Raw genomic sequence first — 18,415 nt, 5'->3', positions numbered from 1 at the left:
GCATCAGAAATTCAAGAACTCACAAAATTATTTATTTATTTAATTAATTAATATAACTAGTATGACTAATTGTTTATAAACTAAACAAATTTAATCATATCATACATATAAAACATAATATAAATAGAACCTAAAAAGTCTTTAATATTATAATTTATTTCTTAATGCTCGAAAACACCGCCGATAAACATTATATTCACAAATGTTTTGTAAACATAATGTTTATCGGCAAAAAAAATAGAAAACCGTATCGAATCTGTCACGAAAATATTTTTTTAAATATGTCACTTAAGTGAAATTATATTGGAACACATTTTCACTGCTGGATATATTTTTACCAGTGAAAATATAATTTATCTGGAAATTAGTAATAAATACTATGCATTATTTACTTACATTGTATAAATGTTACAGTCAGTGTGTATTTTTTAGTGAAGTTATATTCTCACTAATGAAGTTCAAATACATTATCATCAATAGATATGTATTTCTACTAGCGAACATTTATTTAACTGATTGGTGCTAGTGCAATAATATGTCTATGAAACTCAATTTGACAGTTGCAAAGCTGTTCAAAGCCAATCCTAAACTTACACAAATCAACCAAGCCCAACTTGACATAATGAAAGTTTACCTTTCATTAGGTCAAGTCCAAAATAAAAACTAAGCCAACTCATCATTCAGGGGAAAATAAGCGGAGAAAAGTACAGACAGGTGTCGCATCTTACATATTGCTCCATAATTTGTCTGCACTTGGATATTACACTATGCTTTAAAATTATGCTAGCTATCCTTATCGATATTACTACAAACTTTTGATATGAGAGTATATACAAATTGAATTTTGGTCCATATGAGGGCGCAAAAACAATTGTCTCTTCTCAGAAATCAAAAATTCACGTCAAAAGCAATAAAATCGTGTTGACGCCATCGCAGTGAGAACATTCGTTACCGATTGAGCTTGATACTATTTTTTGCAGTAATTTGTTAAAAGCATTATAAAAATAATTGCTTTGAGTATTTGCGACTTACAGGATTAGGTTATTCGTTACGTGACAATCAGAGTTTTGGACAGATCAGGACCAGTTAAAATCCACTTGCAAACGGACCTAAACAAAAGACAGTCGTCGTCTATAAAAATGAAAAACATATATTTAATCAAATGGGACAAGTAATTGCAAAAAATTTAATCTTGTGCTCTACTGGTGATATTTATTTTTTGCTATTAAAACAAATATTTTTTATTTATTAAAAAAATATGAGTATTTTTATATTTATTAGGATATGTTGTGAAATTAATTTATTGACTTTTATTAGTCTAAAGACCATACATGTTTTTCAATTTTCAGTGACAAATTAATTATTTTTTCTTACATTATCAATATTTTAAATAACATAGGCTGTGAAAAATAAGTTACTAAAATTCTTAAAATATATTTAAGCTGCAGATCAATGCTAAAAAAATCAAAATGTAAGCTTGCTTAACAGTGAATCAAGTTTTCTTTAGTGAGTATATCAAATAGAAACCATATATTAAAAAACATTCATTAGTCGTAACAACAAGAATGATTAAGCAATTATTTATTACGAAAAACATTAACAAAATAGCCACAGCAGCTTATAGTATCAATGTGAGTTTTGGGAAAAATATATTTTAAATGAAAGCTGATATTTTAATGAATGATCTCTTTACCCCGAAGTCCTACGGTATAAATAAGGGCTAGAAAAATAAAATGTAGTTTGACTCAATAATATAACTGGAGTTCAGGAGAAAATTTAAGTTAAGTTAAAAATGTAAAATTTAATTTACGTCAATACATAACCATTCGCAATTAAAATAAACAGTTTTGCTTTATTTTTATAATCATATTATGGGAGAAAGGGCTTAAAATATTTTTTAATGTCTGATAGCATAATTTTGGAAACCCGTGATATAAAGTTACTACTATAAACAAAACGACAAAACTGACGAGTAATGTGTATCAGATTGTAACTCTTCTAACTCGTTTCAAAATAAGGGTATGACAACAGTTCTGGACAAAGTTAATATAAACTATGTAAGCTACAATGATAAGGACATATTCTCGATTTATTTGTGTACCGCTTTTTAGCTGATTCCATTAGGATTTTTATACAAAAAGTAAATATTATATGTACCTACTTACTGGATTTGTATACAAAAATAAAAAAAAAGACTCGAATCAAATAAATATCTTACACCATCTAAAGTATTATAACGTATAAATATAAGTTCGTAAATTATTATTTAATAACATAATAACATTTTCTTGCAATTTTATATGTTTGTGAAGTTTTTTCAAAGAACATGAAAAATAATGAAGTGACACAAAGATCTAGGGAAGAAGTTCTATGCTTTTTTGGATATCTCCACTTCATTCTTAAATTAAATATATGCTTATTATATAATAATTTAATAAGAATTTTTAAATAGCTTTTCTATTTCTGATATACATAAACAATATGTTTTCTGTTATATTTTAACAAATTCAACTACTCATCTTATTTATATTTTAATAATATTCTGAAAAATATAAATTCATCAATTTGCTAACGAAATACAATGAAAACTTTACATTAGCTAATGATTTAAAGTTTTTTTTATTTCAACCTTCAAAAAAATGCTTTAGTAGCTAAACTGTACATACAATTATATTGTTACATTCTTAAGCTTTTTAAATTTCATCATCATCAAAACCAAAAGATTTTAATTGTGAATCAAAATTATAATAAAAAAAAAATTAAATCCGATTTTATAGCTTCAATATATTATTCATACATACATCTAACCATGGAATATAACAATAGGGATGCCGATTTCAGCACGTTAATTTTACTGAACTGACAAGATAATATACGAAGAATTTGCTACCAGTAATACCGTTGAAATATTAAATTCCCTAAATCCACGTGGATTAATACGGCACAAATCAAAATATGTATCAGGTTGTTCTATAAGTCCTTGCATTTTTAAGGTACGGATTAAATGAGTTAAAAATTAACACATGTAATACTTTTTCTAAATTAAATATTCTCCTTTTTTTACAATTATTCTCCACATAATAAATATTTTTTAATATCTGATCCAAAAAATATGTATTAAGTTAAAAATATAAAAAAAAAATTTTTGGATGCAATAAATTCTTTAATGTCATTTTTTATATCGACAAAATATTTTCGGTAGCTTAAGAATTCCATTCTTAGAATTATTAGGACTTGTTAATGTAAAATTAAAGTAGGTGGTTTTGGCAGGATCTCAAATCTGGTAAATTAATACCATTGAGTTAGTTTTGTAAAGCTTGTCTAAACAAATTATCTGGAATGTATAATTTATGTTTTTATACACTAAAACATTTCAGCTAAGCTGAAACAAAATTTGCCGTGATCTGGCTTTGTTGTAGTGGAAAATAATTGTCAAAATTTAAATTGAGCAATCGTATGCAGTACAATTAGTGTGATTTAATAGCAGCAGCTCGTACTACACGATATCCTTTTCGTTTTCATTGAGCTTAGATAACGATTCGCAAGCGAAACTTTGGTCCATTGAATTTGCGTCTCTCAATTCATGCGACACTCAAGTATTGAGCTTCTTGACAGTTCAAGCTATCGTAAATGTCTTGAAACATTAGTGGTAGTAATGTTTAGTGCCCGATCAATCTCACATGTCGTCAAATGGCATCACTATCAATCATAGTATTGACTTTATTACGTATATTGTGACGGGCCGTCCAACTCGAGATGCATCTTTAATATCAAAATGTCGTTCTATAAATCTCTAGAACCACTTTCTAATTCTTAAATTTAATGATCACAACAAATCGTAACAAAAGTTGTATTTAAATGACAACTAAATATTTAGGTTTTTTTAATAAGAAAAGTTCTGCCATATATTATACTATATAATATATTATATATGTAAATAGTTCCACAGGACCAGATTTCAGTCCTACATTTATACTAAAGGAAGCTCAGGTTAATCTCTTTGCTTATTGATGTTTGGAGATGTACTAAAGTCACCATAATTCAATGGTTGAAAACAATAATTACATTATTTCAATACATATAAAGAAGCAAACCAAAAAAATCATAAAATATGAAAATACTAATTATTGATTAATAACAATTAAAAATAATTAATTAAATTACATATAAATCAAAAATAATTATTGATTAATAATAATTATTAAAATTATTCATTAATTACTCTCATAACCTTTTTTTAATTTTATAAATATCGGTGAGGACGGCAAAAAGAAAATACTTTTTGATCAGGAATGACATTTGAACTTTTTTATATTAACAAAATTAAGATCAGTTGTAGTTGAATTAATTAAACAAAATTTATGGAATTTTAAATACATAATTTTATCGAATATATAGTATATACAATGGCTATTAATGTTTGAAACGAATTTAATATACATAAAAATCAGATTCTTATTGGCGATTGTTTTGCGCGGATTTGCATAATAATTAAATAACTAAAAATAAAATAGCAGCGGTCAAATTATTGAACTGATGGAAATAAAATCTTTGCGTCTTGAAACAACAATGCACACCTGCTTTTGCGATAAGCGTTAAACGACAATAAAGGGTGGGCCTTTCTAACATTTTTTTTTGTCCAATGAACAAATTCTGCGAATTTTGGTCATAGTAGATACGGCCGATAAACATTATATTTAGAAATGTTTTTCGAAGGCGTGAAAGCATTTTTTTGTTGAAAAGAAGCGTATCATCGTCTCGCATTTTGACACAAAATAAAAGTGCATAAAGGACCAAGGATTTTGAAGCCGCACAACAATTAAATAAAAAAATCATAATATATTTTATTTATTAATATAAGATTGTATTAATTATATGTACATATACATATACATTTTAGGGCGAAAACGCAAAGCTGAGAGAACAAACGTAAAATTGCTATATAATTAAACCCAAAGGGATTTTTATATGTTAATTTATTAAAATAGCCCACGACGGTCAAACGTTCGTTTCAATTAATTCGACGTGACGCAATAATTTTGCGTTTCGCTCTAATTATTCACGTAGAAAAAGGGGTTAAAATGTGCGCTCGCTAATCTCGAAAAAATATTGTCGACGTAAACAATTTTACTTTTCAGCGGGAAAAATGTGAGTAAAGAATAATTTATTACCAAATATTTCCCGGTTTGGTATTATTTTTTTATAATCTATTTTTATATCAAGTCGATATATGTGTATCAGAGTAAAAAGAGTTAAAAGTGCTTCAAAAATAGTTCAAAGACGACGAAGATATCGGTCAAAGGCTTTAGAGGGTGTAGCGATATACGCAGAAAAGTGTTTGAAGAACCTTTGTGCACTTTTGACGTCATATCTAGTATGATGCAAATTTAACCGCTCTGTCACGTTGTTCTGTATGACCTATTTCTTAGCAAATATTTGAGGAGTATAAAATCAGAACTTTCCAAAGTTGTTGAAAAATTATTAAAATAGTCACTGTTCAGTGAAATATCATTATCAGCAAAATGAACTTGAATGAAACGTAACAAGTAGTATATTTATCTTTACTATCCCTTACTCATTCCTTCGCTCTGTTATATTGTATCTTTAACACTATTAATATATTATTTAATAAATGTATTAATTAACATAATAGTATGATATATATAAATTGGACAATCTACAGATCATCATGTAAATATAAAAAGAAAGAAAAACTTTTGTAGTGTGTTACAGAAAAATGTTTTGGGACTTAAGCAAAATAAATGACTTGAACTGAATTATATATGTTTACTAAGATTAAAATTAAACTGATTTTTTTATAGTTTTTACACTAAATTTTGAAGTGTCTGAAAAAAGAAATTCTAAGGTTTTTTTTAAATGTACCTTACTTCTTATGATTTTTAGAGAAAAGCTTGAATTAAGCTTTATTTATATATTTCTATTTACTCTATGCTAATAACAAATCATGAAAGAATATTTTTATTTTGTGTCATTTTATATTTATGTATTATACATATACCGTTATAACTTACTTGTCGAATTATTTATATTCAAACATGTTTTATTTTAATAAATAATTTATTACTACATGTAATACCCTTGTATGAACATCGTGTTCCTGTTTTTTCCTTCTTAACTTTACCATTCGTAAATCCTATTTCCATCTATTTATTAATATATGTACTTATTTTCTGACTTGTAAGCATACATGTATGTATATATAAAAACTAACACACTTATAATCCACATTTCCTTAACATACTCTCACTTTAATATATTGAAGGTTTATAATACATGTATATATTATATATATTTTAATTAAGAACATCCCTGTTCTGGAGATTCTCACTATTTCATTAATATATAAACATTAAATTGTAAACTAAAAATATTTCAATAGTTTCTAAAGTTTGAAAACGGTATTAATTTTTTTTTTATAATTAACATAAATCACATCATACATAAGTACAATAAAAAGTAATTTATCATAAACAACATATTTTTTGTGATTTTTTAAACACCTAAAGAATTAATCATTTAATATTTTATATTGGTTCATAACTTCTAGTATTGAAAATACTCGCTTATATTATATTTTCTATTAGCTAAAATTTTATAACCTTGTTTGTAAGAATTAGCTCGTTTTTAATAAATTATTACGGTATTCATCCGTGAGATCTATAATAATCGACTGGAATTTTAATTATATAATAATCACTTATTATGATCCAGACACGATAGAAATTTAAAAACACAAGTGTTCTTATGGGATTCGAACGCAGATCTTTCGGGTATTAGTCATTGACTAGTCTATACTGCTGGAAAATAGGTGTTTATTTTCGTTGCTTGTTAAGAATATTCAAAATATTACGTGATTCTATTTTCTATGATTCTATTTTTGAAATTAATAGAATATCTAAAAAAACATTTTAGATATTTTGGACTTTATCTTGTATTTCAAGTTGATTAATTGCACGTAAAATCAAAAGTTTTGTTTTCTACGCGTCAGAATCAAAACACTGAGAAAATAATTAAATTCCACTCTTAGAGATTAAACTTATGAACTTTATCACGCAATTCCAACGAACGTGAGAATTGAAGATTCGAACGGATTACCTAAACTAAGAGACGATCGATATCTTCACAACTACAAATAAATGCTATATCGTATTGACAAGTGTCAAAAGTCGGTGAAATTTTCTACATATATTTCTATTATAAAATTCAAATTGTGATCGTTATGAAAAACCATAGCATACGGCTAGGAAAACAAATTCACCTTGCTTATCTAGACCAGCAAATATAGGCGCACATATCATACATTAAATACTTCGTCAAGAATTTTTATTTAGAACTTCTACTAGATATCTCAGACACAAAAGAAGTTTATACTAACTCGCACTAAGCGGAGCTACGCTGAGCAGCGACTGAGACTTAAAAGAACAGGAAAGCAGCGGTTTTTTACTTCACATCAAACTTGGTTCTAAAATTTAGAGTTCCACCCGAGTATGTTAAAAATTGCCATTCAACTTATTTTTTAGAAAAATACACGCTTATTAGAAAATAAAACCATATGATTTTAAAACATAGATTAATTTTAACTCGAACATAGTCGAACAAAAATATTGACTACTAATAAAACATACATATTTTATATTACATACGTCTTCTCATTAGCAATAGTTATCTACTTTAATAATAAAATGTATACGTCTTGAAAATAATAAATTAAAAATATATTATCTATACATTGAAGCAAGTATTTTATAACACAAAATATGTATATAAAATATAATTGAGTAATTAAATAGCTGACAATGCGACAATTAAACATTACATTAATAACATAGAACTGGCAAAGTTTCTTCATAAAACAAGCTTAATTACATTGTCTTAGGTCTTACGTGATTCTTCCCGTTAGGTAAAAATATACTTATATAATACTTATTTATTACAAAAACGTGATAAAGTATGTGAGGAAATATTGATTGATTAGACAAAATATCAAAATAAAGTTATAACTGTTAAAACCAGTTTTAATAATTAAAAAAAAATATATTTTCAATGAATCGCATAAATAATAGCGAATATTTATATTTAATCGCTAATATATTTAACTGTCTAATAGTAATGAGATATGTTTGGTCAAATCATAAAAATGTTTTTTTATTCAAGTTTCTGCCTTACGCTACAATGAGCATATTTATAAAATTCTATAAACTATGATTGAAAAGTACGAAAATAGGTATATGAAAATATGTATTTTAATAGTGATATGTATCACAAAAATAGTAAAAAAAATAATAGGCGTTAAATAATACAATACAATAATAGATGGATTATTTTTTAACTTAACTAATTATAACATTAGATATTGCATAGCATACAGCTAAAATTTAAAATTAATGTTCATGCAATTTTCAGAATCGGTGACGTTGCAAATAAATCGTTAATCTGAAACTCCTACTAGTGTTTATTTTACGAATTTTAAATTTAAGCCCCAAATTTCCGATCTGTTGTAATAACAAGCCATAAATTCTGAAATATCGGTTATTTATATTTCTATGAAATTTATATCAAGCATATTACTTCCATTTTAGCAGCACTCAATTCTAAAAATAACATCTAAAACAACTTATTTTTAATTTAGAAAAAAGCTCATGAAGAAACGTTGGAGCACTTAAAAACCAACATTCGACATTTATAGCCGAAATGTACGAAAAAATTATCTAAAACTACGTCCATTTTATTGATATATTCATAAATAATAAAATATGTCAAATTCGCGATTAATAAAAATATATCCTTAAATATGTACTACAGGTGCTAATATAATATAATATTTTTGGTCCAGTAAGCCTATGATATTTATGATCTGACCCTTCACAAAAAAATTTGCCAAGCCCTGCTCTAGATTACTATTTATTTTTAATCTAGATTAGCAACAGCAGAATAGTGCTTATGCTATAATTTTTAATGTAAATAATTAAATAATAAAGTAAATTTAGGTCGCCCTTAACTCAGTCATGTATGATGCATAATTTAATTTACCATATTATTAAATTGTATCGTAGATTTTTTGCCTTGGAATTTACCCTTCACGCGCCACGCGAAGTAATTTTGTAAAGGTCTCCTCGAATTTTATTTTCAACTCGGAGGCATTTGAATAATTAACTTTCTTAAGTCGCAATGGATAAAATGGTTATTCGGGTCTATGAAGAAATATTTTGAACGATATACGTAATAAAAATAAAATAAGTAAGAGTATCCTAGCGTTTTTGTACCACGTAAATTATTTTCTTTCAACGAGGGCGTCGCTTGTACGTTATCCTTTCTCGCCCGAGTGTTTGTTTGGGGTTTTAAAAAGAAGTTTGCCAAAAACTTGTGTCTGCTAACCTCCCGGGAGTCATAAAGTTACTTCGAGGATCTGTGGATTATGTCGAAATTTTCACCAAGTCGGCGCTTGCGTGCGAAGGCACGCAAACTTCTTAATAACAACCCAAAAATGGTTGTTTTAATAATTAAGTCTTACCTAAACGTGCTAAAGTGACGTGCCCTGACAGAGTTAAAGAAAGTGATGGCAGATGAATATTTAACGAAATACTAGAATTTCGACACTTTTGGTAGTGTTTTACATACTCATTTATTATTCACTTTTATTTATAAATATTAAACCATAATATTTTTTTAATTATCAGGGCAGCATAGTACAATATACATTGAAATATAAGAACACAATATGCTCTGGAAAGGTAACTTTAATAATTGAAAACGATCCGAGAACACATTTACTTATTAGAACACCTAAGTGTTATTTAAGGCTTGTGTATTTTCTGTAAGTTAAATCATATTACTACCAACTTTTTGTTTCGTAACAAAGGTAATTTTTAATTAAAAGTAAATTTCGGATACACTGTATTTGGCTTAAATTATTTAATTGCTGGTTAAGGCAATTTTATATTTAAATTAATATTGACAATAAGTTTTTGTCTCTCCTTGGAAAAAGTTGTGTTTTGCTTATTCATTAATGGATTATAAAAAGGAATATAAACAAAGAGTTATTTTATTCCTCTCATTAGAAATAATTATCTACTTTATAAATAAGTTTTTTATAACACTAAACACGTTCATAAATTATAATTAATTAATTAAATAGCTGACAATACATTGAACGACAATTAAACATTACATTAATAACACAAAACTGCTAAAGTTTCTACATAAAAAAGCTTAATTACAATGCCTTAGGTTTTACGTGATTCTTCTCCTTAGGTAAAAATATACTTATATAATAGTTATTTATTACAAAAGCGTGATAAAGTATATACTTATTACTCTCTCTCAAAGAGTTTGAGATTGAAAGGGACCACAAAATATTTTTTCTTAAATATAAAAAAAACATAATATCTTAAATATTTACTACATATTGCAAGCTCTAAAACGCAGATATTATTTTCAAAATACCCTCCAACATCCGGCTGCCATAATAGCCCATTCCACGCTTTTTAGATATTATTATCTGTATGCTTTCTTTAATATGCTATTGTAAAAAATACAAGGCCCGGCGAGGGAAAGCTGTGCTAGCCCGAAAGGGACGCCATATAACATTCCGAATCCGACATGGGTGAAAATTGTTGTCTCGCGAAAGCGTCTGGTATAAAATTTATAAATCTTATTGAAATCCACCCTCTGAGGTTACTCAGTACTACAATATAGTATACCACTGTAGTTGTGTGGCGTTCGAAAGATTTGCCATACGTGACAGGAAATAAGCGAAGTCGGATAGAAACGTTTCGGATTTAAGTATTTTCTATTTGGGAAATGTGTATTTACTTGTACATGGACATATATAAATTATAAATCCTATCAACATGAAACAATAATGGTTTTAATGCCAGCGTTTCTCTTGTATACTGTAATGAATACTAACGATTAAAGTGTTCTGATTGGAACAAAGAATGAAGGTCGTCAAAAAAATGTGTCGATTTCAGATCAATCGCTTTGTGTTATTTTCGAATGCTTATATACGTCACGTATTCTCTTTTCTTTGTTTTTTAGCATTAGCTTAAGCTCAGATGGACCTGTTCTGACGAAAAACGCGAAGCAGCTCCTTTCTCGGTATTTTTAGGATCGTCGAGCAAAATTGGCTGAGCTCCTGTGTGTCCCCAAGTCGGAAGCGAAGTGATAAAAAAGTTTTGACTGAAATACCTGAGGAGGTTCCTCATCAGAAGTGGTGTAGTACGCTTTTATTATATATGTATGTCATTACCAGTGAAGTTTTATGTTTACTGGCATTTCAGTAAAATCATATCTGAATACATTATTACTAGTAGATATATGTATATATTTCACTAGTGAAAATATAATTTAAATAATGAGCGTTGGTGAAATATATATATGAAACATAAATTGACAGTTTTGAAACATCCACTTGCTATTCAAACAAATCAACCAAACCTAACTTGACTTATTGGAAGTTCTAAAACTAACTGTTTGCTTTGAACTTTCATCGGGTAATTTTTTAAACGATGTGATGTCATAATTCTGTGAATGTCTGATCATGTGGAAATGTAAGTGTGTACCAGATTATCCATTTGTAAACAAATACTTTTTTACTGATTGTAAATATTTTTTTATACTGTTAACGAGTGTGGATTAATTGCAATTTAGTTTAAATAGTTTCCACTATAGAAATAAAGTAAAGTCTACTTTTGCATCTGTTGACAGTTGCGAAACGTCCATTTTCTGTTCAAACCAAAACCTAACCTAAACGAATTAACAAAAAATAATAATATTTTTAAATGAAAAGTATTGTATTGGGGGGGGGGGTCAAGTGAGAGAATTTTCGCTACATATATGTACATACTTATCAATATTTATTTACATGCAATGTATATTTTTTGGTGAAGTTATATTTTCACTAGTGCATATACATTTTCAACAATAGCTATATATTTTATTTAGCGAAAAATATAATATAACTGATAGGAGCTCTAGTAAATTTATATGCTGCTTTAAAATGTTTATAAAACGCAATTTGACAGTTGCGAAACGTACATTTGCTATTCAAACCCAAACCTAGCTTATAGTATTTAAGCAAACCCGGCATGACTTAATAAAGGTTGAACTTTCATTATGTCAAGTTTAAACTACAAACTAAGATAACTCATTTCTCAGGAGAAAATATGCATCTACACTTATATACTACAACTACATTTAAAAATATGCGAGATATCCTTATTGATATTACTACGAATTTCGGATATAAAATTATTGGTGTCAAAGTATATTCAAACCGAATATTGGTCAATAAAAGGGCGCAAAAACAATTGTCATTACTTCAAATTCAAAAATTTGCGCTAAAAGAAATAAAATCGTGATGGCGCCGACGCATTGGGAACGCTCGGTAACGAGCGTTTCTACTGCGACGGCGTCGACACGATTTTATTGCTTTTGACGTGGATTTTTGAATTCTGAGAAAGGATAATAAATAACACATATATGTGCTGTTGTAACAAAAGCGTGCACGAAATAAAACGCCGTCAAAAAAGCACAGCAACAAAAGCGCGTCGCCAAAAATAACGCAGGGACAAAAAAGCACAAAGAAAAAGAAAGCCCAAAATATATTTTTTAAAAAACTTCTATCTCTAATACACTAATTTTAAACAATAATCTATATTATCTAAATAAATTAATACAATAAATAAAACATAATAAAATGCTGAAGAGTTGATAAATATATAAAAACAATATTTTAAGTACTAATATATAGTGCTAAATAATTTGTAGTAAAATTTAAAAAATATGTTTTGTTTAGAAACACACAACTCTTTTAACACTAAATTAAATACATATGTGAATATTTATTTTTTACAAAACTAAATATATTCATCTTTATTTAAAGATAGATCCAAATTGTGATATTTTCTATACAAAAGTATATGCTGAAATAAGTTTTCTTCTATAATTATTATTTTTTAACATAAATTCTCAATAATGAAATTTTACCTATAAAATACTAATATAAAAAGCAAATCTATGTTAAAAATCTTTTCTGAATGTAGATATCATTTTGATCAAACCGAAAACTAAAACTTCATATTAAAGGTGAAAACTTTACTACTTTTTTACAACAATAGATGATAAATAAAAACATTGTGGTAAAATGTTTTGCCATATCTAACTTTTACATGATGACGCACTTATTCTTATCAAAGAAAAGGTCGTTATTAACATATGAAGTTCTGCAATAATGTGCAATAATTACTGATAAAAAAAATTAAAGAGCACTTTAATTATGTAGTCATAAAAAAATATAAACAGAATTATATTAATTTACTTTTATCAGTTAAAATTACCAAATAGAACAATGAGAGTAGGCTTAAATAAAAATATATTTACTACAATAGTTTCAGAAGCATGATAGAAAGATTAAAATGGTTTGATTCTTAAGAAATGTATTATTATTTAAGTTTAAACGAATAAAGACATACATTCATTTTATAATAGAAATAAAGATAATAAAAACGTAGATATGTATAAAAAAATTAGTACTCTTAAGGGTCATGAATTTACTTGATATTACAGAAATAAAAATTCAGAGAGTTTTCTAAATTCTTTCCAAATACATATTACAATATTTTACTAGCTAATATAAAATAAATCTACAGTAATAAAAGTGATTCTAGACTCTCTTAACAATTGAAAAACATTGGTTTGTAGCAGCTTTTTAGACTGCTTTGAAGACAAAACTTCTAGCTACTTTTTAAATATATAAAGGGCTATATTTCTTACATCACAATCCTTTTCAAGACGCATTCTTTTTGACGTAGCGTTCGTTGGAAAAACACATACAAAGTCAACAGCCTCGTCATCAAACACTAGCTAGCTGTACGTCATCAATCGTCTGAAGTGTCGTGATTAGCAAGCGCTGGGAAAATGATACAGACAGATGGCTCTGTTGTTGGACAAATTTGCCGAAGTCACTCGAGCCGAGCTCGCTAATTACTTTTCAACGTCATCGATTTTATTTTTAATATATTTTGAACATAAATTGACCGTTGCATAGTCACGTAGTAGAAAGTTGTTGTTAAATTGAAAGAATCTCTGGTAAAATATTAATATGTGAAGTTTCAATAGCTACTATAATTTGTTTAGAAAATATGATATATCAATTAATTTTCCACTTACTATACATATTTACTACATAATTATAACCCATAAATCAAAATTTAGCTCAAAATAAAGTGTACTATGCATAATATTTGATACTATTCATAATTTACAAAAAACAAGTATTTTCAAAGATAATACTATAACACAAATATGTTATAGCACGGTTACAAGTATTATTTTTATTCAAATCCATAAATTATTAGGTTGTAACAATAAATTTTCGATTTTCAGACGGTTAAAGATCTAATCAGATTGAGAAAGGTTCTGTTCATTATTGAAATGAAAATAAAGGTATTGTTTCCTTTGATTTTATGGTCAGCAGACACCGAAATTGATTTAACAGTATTTAATTTGCATAGTTTATTATTCATGAACTATGCAAAAAAATACTGTTAAATCACGTCGTTTAATTGTGAGCATTAATAAAAATGCTCAATAGTGATTTATTCTATTGCTCAATCCTATATATGTATACATCGCAAACAACATTTTTACTAAATTAAATTAATTAAATTAGTAGGCGTTAGCTTTTCTTTTTTATTAACTAGATCTCTCTCCTAGATTTTAACATTTTTCCCCTTTGATCTATATTTAAGGTGTAAAAGAAATGAAAACTAAGTGAAGCGTAAAAACAAAGGATTCAATGAATTTATAGGTTCTAAAATGTAACTTTTCATAAAAATGTGACATTCAATTTTATATCTCGTTGAAAAACGTTCATTGAAAATGATGAAGTTAATTATGATTTGTTAAAAATATCAAACTTTAATTTTCAGAGCTCAGAAAAATAACAAAGGCGATCAGAAACCTAAGCAACCCATGTACGTAGAATATATTTTTACTAATTAATTTAGTATGTTAATATATGTATGTTTTTTAAATATATATAATTTGGGTTCTTCTTACTAATTAGGGTTTTATTAATAAGCTATAATATTATGGCCTGTATTTACTGTGTCAGTAGATTAAGTAAAGGCTCAATATTATTTATTTTAATCGTTTATTATACTTGGACCCACTACTTCGCTACACAACTTCACCTACCGACTGAACTTCAGATACATTATATCATTTATAATAAGCAATAATTCTCTCTTTTGAACATATGTACATACATAAAATATTTATTTCTTGAATAATTTCTAATCCAATCACTTTTAACTATATATTTCCTGTTCTTAATTTACCTTTCAAAATACTTTTTGTTTTAAATCATAAATGAACCTTCGATATTAGGTTACTCAAAAGATAACCTAACAATAATTTTTGTATGGATTTAAATGTGTTTATATAAACCATATAATATAGAAAACATACTAGATAATTGTGTTTTAGAGTATCGTACGTGGCAATAATTATACCGAAATCATAATAAATTAGATTTTATGAAAATATTTGTCAATATAAACTTGTTAATAAACAATAAATAAATTGGATACCAAATGAAACTCTAAAGAACACGTGAGATGCAGCTATATACAGAATATAACAAATATTTCTATTGATCTTTATTAATTGGATCAATATTTTTATTTTATCGTTGTCATTGATTATTAAAGGGTTTATTTTATAAAATTAAATCACTAAATATTCCTACAAATGACAATACTATGTATTATTATAAAAATGTATTAAAAAATTAATTTGTTTTGGTATTGTTAATATGATGGATAACTTTTTGACAATCGAAACTTTTCCGACCGTTTGTCAAAAAGTTAAATTATTTCTATTTGATAGAGCATTAGTATAAATCATATAAATAACACACATAAAAAGACCTTAATTCGAATCCTACATAAACCTCAATTGTCTATAAATTGCCAAAATAACTCCTTTAAGAGGATCATTAACAATTATCGCCCTATATATGTTTTACCAGTTCTATCTTAAAAAATTGAATCAATTTTAGCCAATACTATAAACGATTTTTTGTCACATTTACAATACAGATTTAGAAACAAATCCAATACAAAATATGCAACTTCTGATTTAATTTATTAAATACAAAAAAAAACCTAAAATTCAAAAATAAAGCCATAGCATTATTTATAGACTTAAAATAGTTTTTGACACAATAGACCACAACATATTTTTAAAGAAATGAAATGGAATAGTACGACCAACGATAAATTTATTAAAAATCTATTTAAATAATATACAGTAAGTAGTTGTAATAAATGGTACACAGGTGGTAAAGAGCGGAATTCCACAGGGTTCTATTTTGGGACCTTTATTATTTAATATATATATATATATATAAATTATTTAGCACTATGTAAGCTTGCAGGCAGGATTCAACTGTATGCTGGTGATACAGTGCTAATATATAACTCCAAAAACATTCAAATATATGCAAAGAAACATGCATATTATTGAATGGATGGGATTAAACAAATTAAAAATAATGATAAAAAACATAATTATATGATATTTTATGATACTTTTGATATTATAATCACTGTTAATACTTCCCTAATTTCAAATAGTGATAATCTAAAATATTTAGGTATGATTTTAGATTAAAAGATTCACCAATGGCAAAAATTTTATACAGGTTTCAAAATATATTATCGTATATAACTAGATTTAACATTTATTATGCATATATTCATAATTATTTAACACATATATCTTGCGTTTTAGGATTAACAAGTAAATTAAAATTGCTTCGGGTTTTTCAAAATAGCTATAAGAATATTGTTAAATTTACCTTTTGATGTTCACACGAAAGACGTATATATGAAAACAAAAATTTTGCTTACAACTATTCCACCAAAATATGAATAATAATGGTAACTATAAACTTTTAGAAAAAAATCGATTATAAATACTAAATTTAAATTCAAACAACAGCTATAAAAGTATGGAACTAGATCAGATCCCTTAAACATTTTCTGTAAAGTTTGGCATAATTTTTTTTTAATATATTGCATATAAAATTTTCAATAATTTACGAAAATCAATTAGGAATAATTGCAAGGAAATTAACTAACAACTTTAATCAAATAAAATTAAGTAATCTTATTTTTCTCATTTGTTGTTTTGAAATTTAATAAAAATATTTTAAATGTACTTATTACATTTTTTTAAATGTGTACGTAATATATTTTAATATAATAAATTGTAACTACAAAATGAGTAATTTTTTACTCATGCAGAACTACGTAAATAAAAAAATAAAAAAAAATATCGTTTTTGCTAGATAGGAATTAGTAATTATTATAATTATAATTTTGATCGAACATCACAGATTATGTTTTTTTAGCTTTTCCTTATCGTAATGATTAACTAAAATCGAACTGGATGTGCATATATGGTATCGAAATTTCATAGAATTATAAAATGTTCTAAACAACTAATCATCTGATTAATATCAAGATCAAAAAATGATCTAGCATATAAAAAGATAATGACAGAAGTATTTATTTTTAACGTAAAAATAAATAAGTATTTAATATAATTAGATAATATATAAAATGAAACTGGTATTGGTATTAGTAAACTCAAATTGACAAATGTACGTTTTCTTTTAACTTAATGGAAAAGATAATACTATATATTTGCGAACGTTCCTAATAATTCAATATACGCTTTTACGTACATTTCACATTCAACGAAAGCGACGTCAATCCCGTAAAGATAAAATGTCAGACAGCGAATTGAATTAACACAAAAAAATATTAGCGAATTGAATTAGCGACGTTGTCTCAAATATTTATTTTATGACGCAAACGGACCGAATGATCTGCATATTGATAAATAAAAATAATAAATGAACTCACCGAAAGTATGGAAATCTCCGCATCCGGTTTCCTACTTGAGCTTCACCGGTGGTTTCATTTTTCACACGTTACACATTTTACTATATAATACTTTCGTAAAATAACGCAAATGCGAGTAACTAGATATCCGAGATCGGATTGCACAAGATGAAGAAAAGTCACGCGTCACAATCCGCGCGAGTGACAGTTGAAAATTTGAATTGGCGCCTTTGCGCGGAAAATTGTCGCGCGACACTACCGCCCTCGCGCGCCCCGAACAAGCAACTAACTCGAAGCTGCGAGCGGACCCGTGACGTCACTGGCGACGCGCATGCGCTCCATCGTTTCACTATACAACCGCACGTACACGTGCATACGTAAAATAAGTGTATTGCACGTGTGTGTATATAATAGAGCCTTCGTTCGCAGCATCCGGCGTGTAATTTTCCGTATAATCCGCGCGCGGCGCTGCAATCGCT

General features: G+C 27.1%; 1 protein-coding gene across 1 annotated transcript in view; it reads right to left on the bottom strand.

Annotated features, from left to right (window-relative positions):
• The window catches only part of LOC148226687 (5-hydroxytryptamine receptor-like), a 198,177-nt gene extending 179,974 nt beyond the window's left edge, over positions 1 to 18,203 (bottom strand). The window contains exon 1 of the mRNA XM_088203462.1: positions 17,958 to 18,203. The gene's annotated coding sequence lies outside the window, so the exon portion shown is untranslated. The remainder of the gene's footprint in view (positions 1 to 17,957) is intronic.
• Positions 18,204 to 18,415: the final 212 nt, after the last annotated feature.

This window comes from Plectrocnemia conspersa, unplaced genomic scaffold, assembly GCF_051122295.1.
Source record: "Plectrocnemia conspersa isolate PC_06_02 unplaced genomic scaffold, ASM5112229v1 ptg000014l, whole genome shotgun sequence".
Classification (NCBI taxonomy): Eukaryota; Metazoa; Arthropoda; class Insecta; order Trichoptera; family Polycentropodidae; genus Plectrocnemia; species Plectrocnemia conspersa.
Note: the sequence above shows the minus strand (reverse complement) of the source record. Positions and strands in the feature narration are given on the sequence as shown.